We start from the raw sequence: 15,490 nt of genomic DNA on the forward strand, positions 1-15,490 counted from the left end.
GTTATTTAGCTTTCTCTATTTTCATAGCAGTCAAGGAAAGAGTAGCCAGCAGATGGCACTGAGTGCCTGGAAGCTAGCACAGCCAGAGCTGGACCCCAAACCAGCATCGCCAGTGCTGAAAGGAAGGAGGAAGGCTCAACAATGTGTCCTGTGAAGCAGGTGCCTGGGTCAGCAGTGGGCTGTGAGAGGCATGCTCAGGAGGGAGAAGAGAGCAGAAGGAGAAGCAAGTAGGTGATCTTGGTGCATGGTTGACAGCACAAACCCCTCAGCCCATGCAGGTCTTTTGCAGACCTTTCTGCTGGGAAGCTAGCTGAGTGCTGGGAGACCATGGCCTAACAGGGGAAAGCACAGCTCTGGGGATTAGTGATGACTGCTGTCTAGGGACCTCTGCTCCCAACCTGGCTTGGGCTGTAGCCAAAGACTGCTGTGGCCTAGTGCTGGCCAGGTGCCAGCAATTGCCAGACGCTTCTGTGGCCACCCTTTCCCAACCTCTGACACAGCCAAGGAAACTGCACTGTGGCTCTCCATAGCTGCTGCCAGCAGCCAGCACTTGATGATAAACCATGAGATGCATTCCTGCCCTGGGCAAGGCTCAAGAGAAGCCACCAGGCCTGTGAGCAAGGCAGTCAATTAAGAGGTGCTGCACCACAGTGGACAGGGCCCATGGCTGTTGATCCCAAACCGATTAACGAACTGAGAGTGGCTGTCAGTGCTTCCCCCGCCTTGACAAGGTGGGGCCCAACCGTGTGAGCAGATGTAGAGAAATAATCCGTCAGGTTCCCTGAGGGGACGTAGAGATTAGCCCGAAACGCCCTGCTCTGAATCCCTGCAGGAGCTGTTTTGAGAGCTAAACCACCACATGGGTCCCCCAGCCTGTCCTTGTTGTTGTCCTCTACGTGCATGGCCCTGTAGCATCCTCTGGAGAGAGCTGTGCAGGCCAGCACGCCTCCTACCCTGCTGCAGTCAGGGCAGCCCAGCTCCTCCTTTCCCAGGAGCTGACCAGAGCTGGTGCTTCTAGCAGCTTTCCCTGGGATCTTACAGGGGCTTTATTGCCAAAAAAGAGACTATAAAATTATCCCCTTTCTCCAAACCTCCTTCATCCCTTGTGAATTCCAGAGGCAGCAGGAGTGAGACCACATTGGAGTGGGATTAGTCCTCTCTCTCTCCCATGTATCCCCTAGGTCAGACAAAGACTCCCTGAAGGGGATCCCCTTCCTTCCAGTGACTTACAGGATACATCCATCCTCATCATTAATGTTAGTCCAGGGCACAAGCAAAACCCTAGCCTGCGCTTGTCCAGGTTGCTTGATTCTTGATCCTTTCCTGGCAGTTTTTTCCTGCTTCAGGCTATGAATTACCAGTTATGATGGCATGGTGTGTCTAGGCTTTTAGGATCTTCAAGAAGTCATTTTATTTGCAGTGGACGCGACTGTCACAGTGCCTGTGAACACAGCTCTGCTCTTCTTTGCTATCTGTAGAGCTCCCGTGCCGGCGAGCATGGCCATGGGAACACTTGCTGCCAGGCGGTCATTTAGTAACTCCATTGTATCACTCCTCTATACGGTGCAGTGCTGTGCAACCACCGAAGGGCCGCAGGGTCTTTGCTGGAGGGACTTTCCTTATTTCCTGTTGTCCCATTTCCCTTAAATTCCTCAGCTCTCCCTGGGCCTGTGGCATTGTTCGGAATGGGATCCGTGTTTTGCCTGGCATCTTATTTTGGAGCGGATGTCTGCTTGTGCCGTGACCTATGGAAGCTGTGAAGGTGACATTAACTGGGAGGCACACATGTCCTTTCACAGCTCTGCGTGTTTGCTGCTTGGCAAGGGGATGGTTTTTTGTGGTGTAACTTAACGCATTCCTGATGAACCGAGCTACCCGGGTGACTTTAGCTTTTTACATCTGCAGTCCAACAGAAGGGGACTTAGAAACAAAATTTCACTTAAAGTCTCAAACAGACAGGTAGTGTTTGATTTGGGGTAGGTGTCTCTGGCCCTTGGTGATGTGGACAGCGTAAGCTCTGCCCAGACTGGGTTTGTGCCTTCTGTTTTCATAAGCAATTAGCCGTCAAACAAGCAGTCATTTACCAGGGCCTGGCTAAGTTGCCTTCCAGAGCTCCAGTTTTCAAGGGTTGGACCGGACCCAGCATTTCGCCAGCAGTTCTTCCCTCACGAAGACAGGTCGCTGCTACAGGCTCTGGAGACTGCACATCTTTGCAGCTCCTTGCGTGCTTTGCTGAGGACTGGCAGCAGCTCCCGCAGGAGTTGGTGTCGTGATCAAATCGCTAACCTGCTCAGCTCCTGCCCTGGGAGCTGTCAGAGGGTATTAGAGCCAGGAGGCCAGGCTGCAACATACAATGTCTGTGCAATGCAACATACTCAAGGCTCGGTGAGTCTGGTTTCTGTCCTGAGTCTTGTTCCCGTTTGAATTCCTCTGGTTCTTGCAGGGGGCTGGCTCCCCCCTCTTAGCTTGAGCGTGCTGCTAATGTGTGGCTGATGGTGGGTATTTGGTGAGGGTCTTCTGCCCATAGTCCTGGAGGAGAAAGTGGCCGTGGTGAGCTCTTGGTCAGGACAGAGAGGACCACAAGATCGCTGTTGCCTGGGAGCCATAACTCTCATCAAATGAGAAATACAGCATGGGCTTGCCGGCAGGCAGGCAGGCCATCCTCCTGTTGGTAGTGGGCAGGAGGAGCTTGGTGGAGGGCAGAAAAGTAGGCATCACAGCCCAGCCACTCACAGCATTTGCGCAGTTGTACTATGGAGCTCCCTAGCCTGGTTTGCACCCTCTCTCATGCACGCCTTTAGGGAGAAACAAGCAAAACTGCAGGTCACATTTGGCCAGTGGAGTCAAAACCTGCTGGATGGTTATCGCTACTCACCTGGCACTACTAAATCTCACCTAGAAGGGAGGCACGCTTGGCCAACACAGTTCAGCTGTGGCTCCAGTGGTGAGAAAGAAATCCACAGCCCAGAAAGTGTTTCTGCAGCTGATGATGGCCAATGCTTTTTCCAGCTCAGGAAAGCTGCTGCCAAGAACAGGACAGTGTGTAAAAAGCACAAATGCTTCCTCAGCAAGGCAGCAGATGCCCCCGGACAGCTGCCAGCAGGTTTTCTACCTGCCTTCCCACTTCAGGAAAGGACATTCCCTGAAAAGCCCAACAGTTGCTTTGACTTTCAGCCTGGGCCAAGTGGGACCTTCATCAACTTCTCGCCTCGCCAGCTGCCATGAAAGCAGCGATGGCAGGTGTGAAATTGCAGGTGACTTGCTTGCTTCTGGTACTCCGGTGCTGTCATTTTGGGCTTTTGACAGCCTCTGAGTGGGCAGGAAGAGGGGCTCGCACTGAATCCATGCCTTCTGGAGCAGGCCTTGGGTCATGGAGTGCTTGGGTGGAAGGAAAAGGGTTACAGGGGAGACAGGAAACACTTTATTCAGGGCTTATTCCACAGGATGATTTCTGGGAAAGGAGGGGCTGCAATCAGGCAGGATATATTCACTTTGGGATCTTGGGAAATCAAGCCCAGCTCAGCCTAAACCAAGAGGAAAAGAGAGTGCAGCCCACACTGCACCCACCAGTGATGTCCCCGTTTGACCTTATCTCGTGTCAGTGCAAAACAATCCAGATAACATAAAAATCAGACATGGTGAAATGCTGGCTTCACATGAAAATCAAGATGTCCCATGGGGAAATGATACAGTTAGAGCAGAAAGACAGTGGGGATAGTCCTAGAAAGCCCTATCCTAAGACAGAGAGAAAGGGCCCTCTCCAGCCTTCACTGTATTTCCTCCTCCTCCCTTGCCTCAGCTGGTACCAGGGACCCCAGGTTGGTCCCTGGGTGGAGAGCAGGGGATGCTGTCTGTGTCACGGGGCTGTTCCCAGGCTGGAGTCTGATCTGGATGGCCCTCGAAGGCAGCAGAGGAAAGCTCTGCAGATGAGTTAGGAACTGCTGGGTCATTGTCAGAGAAGGGAGATCTTTGCTACTTTACAGCGAGTCACTTTTGACCAACACAACCCCTGCAAACAACCAGATGTGGCAGAGGTTCTTCTACTCTGTCAGAAGCACTTGTGGAGAAAAACTCACCTGTGTCAGTAACCTCTTGCAACAAAAGGCAGAGGATTTGGCTGAAGCACTTGACAGTGATGAAGCAGTCATCATGGAGTCATGCAGGAGGCGGCAGGGAGACAGACGGTATTCTCTGTTTTGCAAGACCCTTCTCGCCTGCCACTTGTGCTCTTCTGCCTGACTTTTTTGGTGAGTATAGGGCTTGCGGTAGAGCTGAGAGACCCTTGCCACATGCCCTTGGAGGGAACAGTGGCAGTTTGCATTGTGCGGGCAATTGGTAAAGCCACGGTGAATTTTGCACGCGCTACTCAGACATGCAGAGTTTGCTCAGGCTGGTGGTTTATTTGCACTAAAGACAGGCCAGCCATTCACCTGAATGCATTTGTCACTCTGCTCTTTTGAACTGGGACAGCTGGATATTACTGCTCAGGTCAGTACAGATCGATCTGGTTCATTTTCTTTTCCCTCTATGAGCTCTTTTTTCAGGAATATTCAGTGCCCTGTTTAATTTGCCCTGCCTGAGTAGAGGGTTTAGCTTCTGCTCAGTGGTATAAAATCCCAGCTGATGTGCCAGGAGGAGAGCACTCAAGATGTTAAAAAAATAATTCCTTTCCTAACATGGAGTTTAAAATCCAGATTTTAAAAACATACTGGATATAAAAGGTTTCTTGTAAAGTAACTAATTACTTACAAACAAGCATCTGGCTCATTGAAATCATGTAAGTGCTGAAAAGAAGTCAGACACAGATCACCCTTTTCTCCAGACTGCAATTCATTAAATTCAGAAGCGGTTCCTTCAGGTGCTGACAAAAGTATTTCAAATGCTGCCAGATGAAGCTAATAACGCGCGCACACACGCACGCCCACACGCACACGCACAATGGGTCAGTCAATGCTTTTGTTTTGCCACTTTTGCTTCCCGTTTCCCTGCACACACGCAGGGCAGATTTTGGTTCTCAGCCCATTAAATGGTGAATGACCCTTTCCAACACCCTTCCCTGTCTGCTAAGCGGGAGCAAGTCTTGCAGGTCAGCCTTTTGGTGACAGAAATTGGTGATGGATACTCCGTGGACTTTTAAAGCACTTTATTCAAGTTCAGAGCAGAGGAAATGGAGATGGTTGCAAACAGCAGACAGATACTCTTTGCTTTCGTGTTGGTATTGAAGGGTAGCTCCAGAAAGCGATTCTGCCTCAGAGAAATGCACTATGCAAGGATGAACAATCTATCTTGGTGGAGTTTTGGGAACATGGACTCCCCTGGACTTTGCAATTAGCAAAGCTAACTCTGAAGAGCAAATTTCTCCCTGAGCTTGCACATGAGGAAAGAACTTGTCAGAAGATCCTATGAAACAGGATCTGAGGAGCCCTGAGAAGTCACCTACTCCAAGCCCCTGTCCCAGGCTGCAAGCAATACTGCAGATGGAAGTTGGCTCTGTGCACCCTGTGCAAAAAGCAGGGGCTCTCTGAGAGGAACCTGGGTGGCTCTCAGTGCAGTGGCACCCCATTCTGCAGGGATGCTCCAAGCAACCCCAGGGATTCCAGTGCACAGGTCCCGGACAGTGGGGTTGATTTGGTGTCTGAATCTCCTTGGCTATTTCAGAAATCCAAAGCTGGGGCTATTAGCTCTTCTAACACTAAGATTGTGGCCTGGAAAAATTAGCACTTGGTTTAATTTCCCAGCACTGCTGATGGCTAAGTCTGGGAAATTCATGCCTCTACCTTGTGTCTAAAACAGAATGATACTGAACTCCTTAGAGAAGAGCTTTGGGACCTTCCCAGGAAGAGCAGAGAACCTGTACTAGGGGAATGACAATGTCCTGTTCTTATCCTCCTGCCCTCTCTATCTGCTGCTGGATACGAGGCCAAACAGGCCTTTGCTCTGATCTGGGACAGCCGTCCTTCTGTTTCCGCGTCTGGAGCTGGAAAATCTAAGCCTTTGGGGTGTTTGGATGCTGTGGGAACAGGTGCTCTAGGGAACCTAGAAAACAACAGATCAGAAAACATATGGGACCACCCCAGCTCTTAATTAACCTAATTGCTGTAGCTTCCACGAAGGTCTGTGTGTTTGCCTAGTGTGTTGTTTCCGGTGCAGGCAAGCACTGGTCCCTGTGATAGAGTGCAGACACGGTAATGCTATCAGCAGCCCCTTCCTTCCCAGAAGGAGCCCAGCAGGCCAGACCACCTCCATAAAATCCAGCTGATGGGCCCAGGGTGCAGGTCCTCATGCCTAGATGTACAGCCTGCCCCTCCGAAGAGGTGCTGTACGCTTCTCTGGGGAGAGAGTGGGCGTGAGGAATGGGTTTTGAAAGCTAACAAGGGTTATTACAGCCCAGCGGTTTGACTTGTCTGCCTGTCCTCCATCAGAGGATGTTACTGGCTGATTGCTGCTGCACGGCCAGTGAGTCACTCAGGCTGCAGGTGGTCAGCTGATAAATGTATTGAGCCAGCTCACCTGCACATTTGATGGCACAGTAAAACCACTAGATATTTATAGAAAGAAATTGCATCCTGACTGGAGAAAAGAGAACACTCTAAATGCTCTTTGGTTAAAGAGCACAACTGGGCTGTAGTCCTTTCTTCAGGACTTCAGACCAAGAGAAAGGGTAGTCAAGTATCTTTACTAACCTCTTTTGACGCTCAGGCAACAACAAGTTTTTTTCACTTCAGAGTCACTCTTCCTCACTGAAAATATTTGAAGAACAAAGTCACTCCCAGTTTAGTTAAACATTTGTCTTTTCATGGCACTGAATTGTAAATAAAGCTGTTGTCCTAAAAATACTACAGATACCTCAAAGTTTCCTGAGGTTCAAAGATGTCCTCTAACAACAATCCTTGTGTTGTGCTGCAAACTGAAATTTGAAATGGGTTGTCCAGATGTGCGGCATAGAGCAGCTCAGCTGGCCAGCCAGCTCTTTGTAAGGGAACAGCTATTCCCACATATGTGTTTCACTCCAGCACAGCCTAGATCCTCTCTGAAGCTCAAGGGCTGGAGACTTGAAGCACAGCAGAAGGAGCTGTCTTGAGAGGTGCAAAGATGCTAGCAAGCGAGGAAGGAGAGTGCAGTATCTGATGTGGGCACATCTTGTCTGGCCAGTCAAGCCAAATGTTTATCACCTTTGGATTCACCATGCTGCCCAAAAAGCAAAACAGACATGTAGTAGTGTTGGCAATCTCTGTAGGAACCTCCTGTCTGCCAGATTCTCTCTCCCTGCCCTCCCAGCAGGTGCCAGCTGGGTTTTTGCTTTCTTTCATCCTATGATCGTGTTTCATCAAAGCAAGCACAGTCAGGGGATTCAAAGCCCAAATGCTTACTAAAATTAGGCCTGATCTTTGGTCCTGTTTGTAAGTCGTTTCTAGGCATGGTGACGTCTGACATACAGACTGGCTAAAATCAGGGTTTGCAAGTCCTAAGTGCAGCTATGTTTGTATTATTGTTTGCAAAGTCCTTTGGAGCAGCTGTGTGCCTGTTAGAACCACACAGCAGCACACCGGCACAGATCAAAGAGCCCCTGTGAAACAGATTTCAACATCGACAAGCAGCCTATGCTATCAAACTAGCTGACAAAGGAGGATCACGGGAGAAGCACCGCGGCTGAGATTTTGACACAATCAAACCATGTTCCATGCCCATGACTCAGTACCGGAGTCACACAGGTTCACTGTGGAGACCTCTGGGTCTTCTGTGAAAACAACGAAAGAACAAGATGTTAAGTCCCAATTAAATTAATGGGGCTTAAACAAATCTTTCAAGTTGAATGTAGTGGTTTGTGTTTTAGTGGATCTGGATCTTGCTAAAGCTTCCCTTCCCCCTTCTTCCCATCAGAGCAACTTAAATAACAGTGGTTAATAAAGAGGAATTATGAACAGCAGTTCAAACCCCAAAGTGTGACCGGAATAGGTATTTGGAATGGCTGTACAAAATACCTTCAAAGAGGTGATGAATAAGCAGCAGAAGCAAGGAGGGAGAGTGAAAAGTGTGTTTTGTGCCCTGTTTTGTAAATTTAGCTCATGTGGGTTTTTTGAGTGAAGAGGAAGCGTTGATGTCAGCTCTCTGGTTTGGCTGATTGCCTGACATGCCGTGGAAATCAGCACCCGTTGGTACTGCTGTCCTCATACCTAGGCTAGAAAAGCATTCGTTCGGTGCTGGATCTGAAATACCAAATCCATCCCAACTCTGGTCTGCTCTTTGGGCAACAAATTTGGTCTAGTTCAGGTCTTCATGAAGACCTGGATGGCCAACAGCGCTCCGCCAGGCCTGCGCTCAACCTGCCTGCTGCAAAATGGGCTTCTAAATGGCATGAACCAAGGTGAAGCCAATCTCATGTTGCAGCAGCCTGGGTGCACCATGATACACCTCTGGTGCAGAGTTCTCTGTGTGCCTTTCCCCCGCTACATAGTGTCCCCATATGCTGCAGCTTGTGAGAAGGAAGGGGGTGTATGGGGTGCGTCATGCCCAAGGACGGGGACGGAGCTCTGGTCTAGGATATCCTTGTGGGAGTTGAAAGGATGCAAGTTCAAAATATACAAAAAGGACGTCATTCTCCACTCTTCATTCACCTGTTCTGGAGATTGCCCTCCCAGCGGCTGCCTCTCAGCCCCAGGGAGACACAGGGGAAATCCTGGTTGGTGTAAGGGGCAGTTTCTGAAATGGGCTGTTCCTGGACTGTTAGGAGCTTTGTAGGCTAAACCCAACATCTTAAACTTCACCTGAAAACAAATTGGCAATCAGGCCTAATGAGCACACTCCCAGGAAGCTTTGCAAGGCATGCTTTTATTGCAACTCTGACTATGAAGGTCTACAGCCTCTCATTTGACGAACAGACAGCAGCATTTTTTTCCTCCTAACAAGGTTTCCTTAGAAATAGATCCACTGCTGAATCCCGAGTCTGCCTGGCATATTCTGGGGGACATCTGGTGTAAATTCTTCATTATTAGATTACATTAGTTGCAGCAATAATCATTCACATGGGATTATTACGTCCAAGCTTGTCTCATTGCCTTTATCCTTTCACACATTGTCTTTCCTGGTTCCCCTTCAAAGGGCTGTTGTGAGTCTGTGTCGGAGCAAGAAATTAACTCGTTAGTAATTTATGCATCATTTCCTCCAGCCACATGTATTTAGGGCAAGATCAATAAAATATAATAAGGAAGCGGGTGGGTATTGTCACTGCGGGGCTGAAATAATTCCTTTGGTATCACTGTAAATCCTTCCCTCACATATGAAAACCTGCAGTCCTGTCCATCATTAGCTTATTTTGCTAGGCTGTATCAACAGGACATTGATTCAGCTCCTTTGTGTGCTTGCAGAGTTCATGTCCTGCTACTTCTGCTCGCAGCCACACAAAGTGCTCTGAGTGGAGGTTTAAGATTTTGAAAGAGCAGTGTTTCATAGCCTTTCTTCTGGCTCCTATCGTGTAATTAAAGCCGTGCCACCTAACACTGCAGATTTGTTTCTGGAGTGGCTCCATGCTCTGGCATCTGCTGCGATATGTTAGGTCTGAGAAAGGGAAAGGGACAGCAAGAGTGATCCAAGCACCGCAGCTCAGGGCACAGAGATCTTGCTGTCTGTGGGAACTGGGAAGGCAAACCTGAGTGGATCTGAAAGGTCAGTGGCATGTTCGAGAGGATCTGGAGTCCCTGCCTCGTGATCTGACTGCTGGGGAGCCCTTCATGAGTAAAAACAAAAGAAAAAAAGGAGTTTGGATCCATCTTACCCACGGCAGTGTAAGGATTAAGAGGGACAATGCTTGTGGGAAGAAGAGACAGCAGACAGAGCACGCTGGATTTCTACAGCTCCTAAAGAGGCTCAGAGCTGATACCACAGGGAATACTATCTTTCCATGTCTCTTTTCTCACCTCCTGGCTCCAATCCAGACTAGCCTGCAGGGTTTCAGCTCCATGAGAACTTGAATTTGGGGCATTTGTTGCAATTTCAGATTAAGAATTTCCTGAGAGTGCAAGCAAAGTCAAATCAGCAGTTCAGCGCCCTTGCTAGCTCTGCCTGCCTGGACTCCCTGCAGCCTTTTTGCCTGCAGGAGATGATGTCCAAGAGGTTGGCACTGGTGTGGAAGGGCCTTGGCTTTAGCAATGCTCTGTCTGCTGATCTGAGGGGATTACAGCAACGCAGAGGCTCCAGTTTCTGAAAGTCTCTGGAAGGAGGAGTCTGGAGATCACTCTGCACTCTGGCCCCTGCATGTTTTGTTGCTGTAAACGTGGATAAATCTAGGAGAGGGAGGTGGTTAAAACCCCCTAGCAGGTCTGACTCACATCCCAGAGGAATATTCTGTGCGCAGTTGTGCTGGGCCGGGCAGCACACAGCGTACGGGATGGGGCAGCGAAGTCAGAGCAGTCCTGCCCTCCACCACCCCTGCGATGTTGACACAGTCTGAAGGGGAGCGCAGAGGAGATGAGATCCCGAGATTATCAGTGCAGACAAGGGAAAGGAATGTTGTTTGCTTGTAGCTCCTCTCCACCAGGACTGGCAAAATCCAAATACAAGGGAAGATGCGGGCGGACGCCCGTGCGCAAGGTTTGAGAGTGTAACAGAGATAAGCAGGCACAGGGACAAAGCCAGGGGCTGTAACTTCAGCACAAGAAAAACTGGTCACAGCACAGACTGGTTGTCTTCTGAAAGCCTTCTGGAGAAAAGGGTCTGTCCAGGTCACCTGCAAGCAGCTAGTGACACTGCCCAGGAATGTGCACAGGACATTGCTCCCTTGTCACCTGCCCCACAGTTCTCAGACAGCTTCGGTGAGGCAAAGGCCAGCTGTGCCTGGTCTCCACTGGAGTCCAGTGGCGATGTGGCTAACACTACCACCTTCTTGATGGCAAAGTTTGTTATCAGAGTGGGTAGGCTTGCAGATAAGAGAAAAAAGACCAACTGGCAGAGAGAAGGAGGAAAGCAGAACGGAGATGCTCAGACAGGATGGCAGGTGTTTGCTTGGTTCTGTTGGAGCCAGGGTTAGAAAAGAAATCGCTTCCAGGAGACACGTTCCCAGCAGAGCCGTTTCAGACCAACTCCTTTGCGTGGCAGGCCTTTCCCAGGCAGCCTGTGCAGCCAGCCCTCCCCCCAGCATTGCAACACCTCCCGCTTTCCAAAGAGACAGGAGCCCAAAGAGCAAACACAGGAAACCCCAGCCCTGGTCAAGGTCTGGGAGGTAAATTTGTAACTTAGAACGGATTGTGAGGATGCTGCTCTGTAATGTGTAAACACTCCTTTCTTTCTCCAACAGCCCAGTGCAGCTGAGAGACCTGATCCCAAACCTCCCTTCATGGTTGAGTCTGCTGAAGAGACAGGACGCAAGTTGGAAATGCAGCCGGGCACGCAGGCTCCTTATTCCCTGGAGATGGGCTCCTTCCCTCACTTCTGTAAGTCCTTGCCCTGACCCCATGCGAATTGGCTGTGCTGGGCAGCAGCGCGGGCTCAGCTGTGGGTTAGGCAGCTGCACGGCGGGGTGACAGGACACCAGTGTGGCCATTGCCAAGAGCAGTGGGCCTTGCCCAGCTTCCTGGGCATGCTACTCCTGTAGCAATAGGTGCCAACTGACCAGAGCCTTTATGGGAGTTTAATTCAGGCACAGGTTTTGGAAAGAAACCCTTATAGCACTGAGCTGCACTCCATTGCAGGAGGGAAGTCCTGCTTTCGACACGGGGAAGAGCTATTTAATAGGAGTGGCGGAGGTGTGGTGGGACAGATGGGCTGGGGAGAAGGTGGCAGCTCCATCCCTGAAGGTCTCTGGTTTGATTTGGGTCAGGAAGATGAGTGAGATGAGTTTGCCAGGTCCCTTCCAGACCTGTTTTCTGTGAGTCTGTGCTTTCCCCCTGCCACGGAGGGGAAGAAAAGCGTTCTGGGTGTGGAAGGGGATGCTGTGTTTACAGGTGAAAGCTGCGATGGCTTATACTAAAGGAGTTCTGGGGATCAGCTCATAAAGGTTAACAAAGGACAAGTGGAAGTTACATGTAAATCTAGTCAGGAATTTTCCATGACAATAATACTTTTAACAAAGTGATGTTTCTCCAAAAACTGAAGCTTTCTCTGGATAAATATTGATTTTGTCAAATATATTAAATATGTGTGTGTGTACGTATAGAAAGACAGAAAGAGAATTCCACTGGGAAAATGCTGTAATGGTCTAATTCATTTCAGATCCCTTTGAACCTAGTTTGTGTTTTGAACTGACCTAATGTGTTTTACTACCTCTGCTGTGTATGAGCTCTTTGCAATGTATGTATAACAATATTCTGATCAAAAGGAATATATTTACTTGCCTTTCTATATTTCCAAGTCACATAAAATTTAAAACAACAACATCTCTTGCTGCTTTTGTCGCAAATATGTCACATATCCATACCAATATCAAGTTTAATTAGCATCAGCGGATACACTATTTATCTGATTCCTGTGTATCAGGTAAACCAGTGGCACAACACTGGAATTGATTCAGTTGGATGCAAAGTCACCTTTACACCAGGGGCTGAACCCTGGGAATCGAAACCCACCTGTCTTGGGCAGATCAGAGGGCTGGAGGGACCGCAGAGAGGGCAGGGACTGCTCCCAAAAGGCCAGGAGATGTTAACCGAGTGCAAGCGGGCAGGCAGCATGCTGAGCTGACGAGGCAGCAGGCAGTGGGTAGGAATTTGCTGGCTCTGGCTTGGGCTTGCAGTGAAGTTCCTTTCCCCTCCTCTTTGACTCCCTTCCCTTGGCTGTGCAGAGCCCGGCTGTCCTTAGTGTGTGTTGGCAGCCTGTGGGGCACAGCAGGGCCCGTTATCACCTACCATCGCTAATGTCTGCCCCAAAGGCATACTTGCTGGCGTCCAGGACTCTCCGAGCTGGTATCAGTTCTGAGCATGGCAAGGGGGTGGCAAATCCCTCCTGCAGTCTAGGCTCAGACTGCCTGTGAGGCACACAAAGAGCCTGTGGGTTTAAATCCTTCCCCTCAGCCAGGCTACGGGGAAGGGGACTTCTGCAAAAGGCAGGACTGAGAGCTAGGCAGGAGCTTGAAAGCATTTTGGGAAAGCCACCTAGGCTTGTGCCTGATGATAGCACCGACGTACAGCTCCCGGCATGAACCCTGTGCAATTCTAGCAGGGTTTCTGTAGTGCCACACAGATGGGGAGGTGATGCACAGCTCTAAGACGTCCTTGGTACATTTCTGTGTTGGCAGAGCCCATGTTTTAACTGGGGCATTGACGAATCGTTGTAATTTGTTAAAATTCTATTTATTTATTTTTACGAGTACTCCAAACCCTCAACATATTTGGACTCTAGAGTGCTCCCCAGGTGAGGGGAGTTTGGATCAAATTCCTTCAGTTTTGGAAGATTCCCTGGCTTTTTACTCGGATGATTCACTTTATTCATCAGAAACTGCCAGCAAATGCCTGGATGCTCACAGCTCTGTTTCCTACGCAAGCCTGGACAAATAGGCATGCACGTAAGTAAAGGACAGAGAGAAAATGATGTTCTAGTCTCAGAGATCTAAACAGCTGATCTGGTTCACGAGAGCCAGAAAGGCATCCATCCCACCAGCCGACTCTCATCCCTCAGGATGAAGGAAGGCTGCACAAGAGCTCTGCCTGGTGCTCGGCCCCAGTCTCTTGTTGTCTGGAAGTCATCCACAAAGGATTTGTCACCAGCTGCAGCCAACAAAGCCCAGAGTTGAAGCCTAGCATGTGCTGCCAAAACCAGCTTGCAGGTACTCACAGGTTAGCCCCTTCCACCCTGCGTCTGTCAATAAAGCGAGCATCCTTCCCATCCTGACTTTTCCCAGCTGACCTTTTTAAGCACGGTTGCAGGTTCTGCCTGATCTTCCCTTTGACAGCTCTGAAGATTCATTCCGAACTTTGCAGAGGCAATTGGTTTACGGGAGAGATCAGCAACCTTTCATGGGTGCAGGGGCGGCCTGCCTTTCTCTTCCTCAAAGACAAGCTCACGCATGCCTGAAAACACTCGCAGGGAGCTGGGAGATGCTGCCTTTACAATGGATGAGATGGTCCCCTTCAGATACTGAGCTTGGAGCTGGCTTTTGCATGAGAAAGAAATTTCTGTATTGAAGTCAGGGAGCTGAGAAATCACAGGTGACTGAAACAACAGGAACAAATCCTACTGCAACTTTCATAACTCCAGTGACTTTCTAGGGAGAAGACTTATTGCTGGGCCTACTCCTTGCAGCAGAGAGGGGACAGTAAAAGCCCTTTAATTAGCTGATGAGAAGGAGGTATCTCCTAGGCTAAACCTAGAGTGTTGTAGCAGGCATTATTGCAGTGATAGTAGTGGGAGAAAGGGTCGGTGGGTGTTTGTGGCAGGTGTTTTGAGTCTCCTCGTGATCTACTTCAGCTGAAAACCCAAGGCGGGCTGCTTAAGGGCTTTTTTACCTAGAGGACGAGGCTAGAGCGTGCTTTGGAGTTAGAGTTATCTTTTCTTGCTGGGATGCTGCTTGATTTCTCTCCTTGCTCCTGCTGTAGTAGCTTGCTGGGGTGATTCAGAAGGTGAGCTGAAAGTCTTCCCCATGGGTCTTGTGTGATGCCTGGCTCTGCTCCTCCTGTAAGTCCCTTGCTTTTGCTGAGCAACATCCTACTGCCAAGCAGGTGCTGCCTTTCTGGGGAGGGGTGCTGGGCTGCCCTTGGGAAAGGGAGAGGATGGGGCAGCAGGGTGCTATCTCAAGGCTCATCCACGTGCGTGACAATGAGGGCAGAGATGATGTCTCTGGGAAACTGCAATAATGCAAGAAATTAAAGCAAAACTGAATGTGGCAGGATGGGGAGGCACAGTGTGGTGTAGCGGTGCATTGCTGTGCCCTGCAAGCAACCATGTGTAAGGTCTTCTTTATCTGGGTGACATGAGCTGTCTGGAGTAGGTTTCTCTGTGCCCTCTCCTGTGGAGGAGCATCACATAGCCACGAGCCTGAAAAAACCGAGCAGCAGCGTGACGGCTCTGATGTGCCAGGGTGCTAATGCCTGCCCTGTCCTTGATGTTGGTGGCAGCTGAGCACAGCTCTCTCCTCAGATGGGCCCTGCTGCCCTGTGGGTTTTCTGCAATGCTTTTGTTTGCTTCCTTGTTACGGCTTTTTAACAGGAAGCCTTTGACACGGTTCTGGCAGAAATCGTTCTCGCCTTGGCCTGCCTCTTCTGAGCTCTCTCCAGAAACATTGTTGGATCCTGAACAAGACATTTTGGGGCCAGGTCTTGGATGGCCCATTACCCGTGAGGGGTGTCGGAGGTGGCGGCTGTGGTGTGGGGAGGTCAAGCTGCCTCCATACCCAACTGGCAGAAGTCCTATGACGAGTTTTGCAAGGGCTTTATCTGTACTTTTTTGCATAGCTTATATTACTGCGGTTATATATATATATTTATTACTAGAGTAAAGCCTCTGTTTTCAGTGCTTTGAGGAAGAGAAGCATTACACTGCAAATCTAGTCGGAGAAGCTGCGTTCAGA

General features: G+C 49.6%; 1 protein-coding gene across 2 annotated transcripts in view; it reads left to right on the plus strand.

The window, feature by feature from the left end:
- Nucleotides 1-14,422: 14,422 nt before the first annotated feature.
- The window catches only part of RXRG (retinoid X receptor gamma), a 36,434-nt gene continuing 35,366 nt past the window's right edge, over nucleotides 14,423-15,490 (plus strand). The window contains exon 1 of one of the 2 annotated variants that reach the window (XM_087731457.1): nucleotides 14,423-14,543. The gene's annotated coding sequence lies outside the window, so the exon portion shown is untranslated. Of the gene's footprint in view, nucleotides 14,599-15,490 lie in introns of both variants that reach the window. The other variant, XM_087731458.1, reaches the window with a different exon arrangement.

The sequence above is a fragment of the Nipponia nippon genome, unplaced genomic scaffold, assembly GCF_047370975.1.
Source record: "Nipponia nippon isolate SJK-2023a ecotype South Korea unplaced genomic scaffold, ASM4737097v1 scaffold_5, whole genome shotgun sequence".
In the NCBI taxonomy this organism is placed as follows: domain Eukaryota; kingdom Metazoa; phylum Chordata; class Aves; order Pelecaniformes; family Threskiornithidae; genus Nipponia; species Nipponia nippon.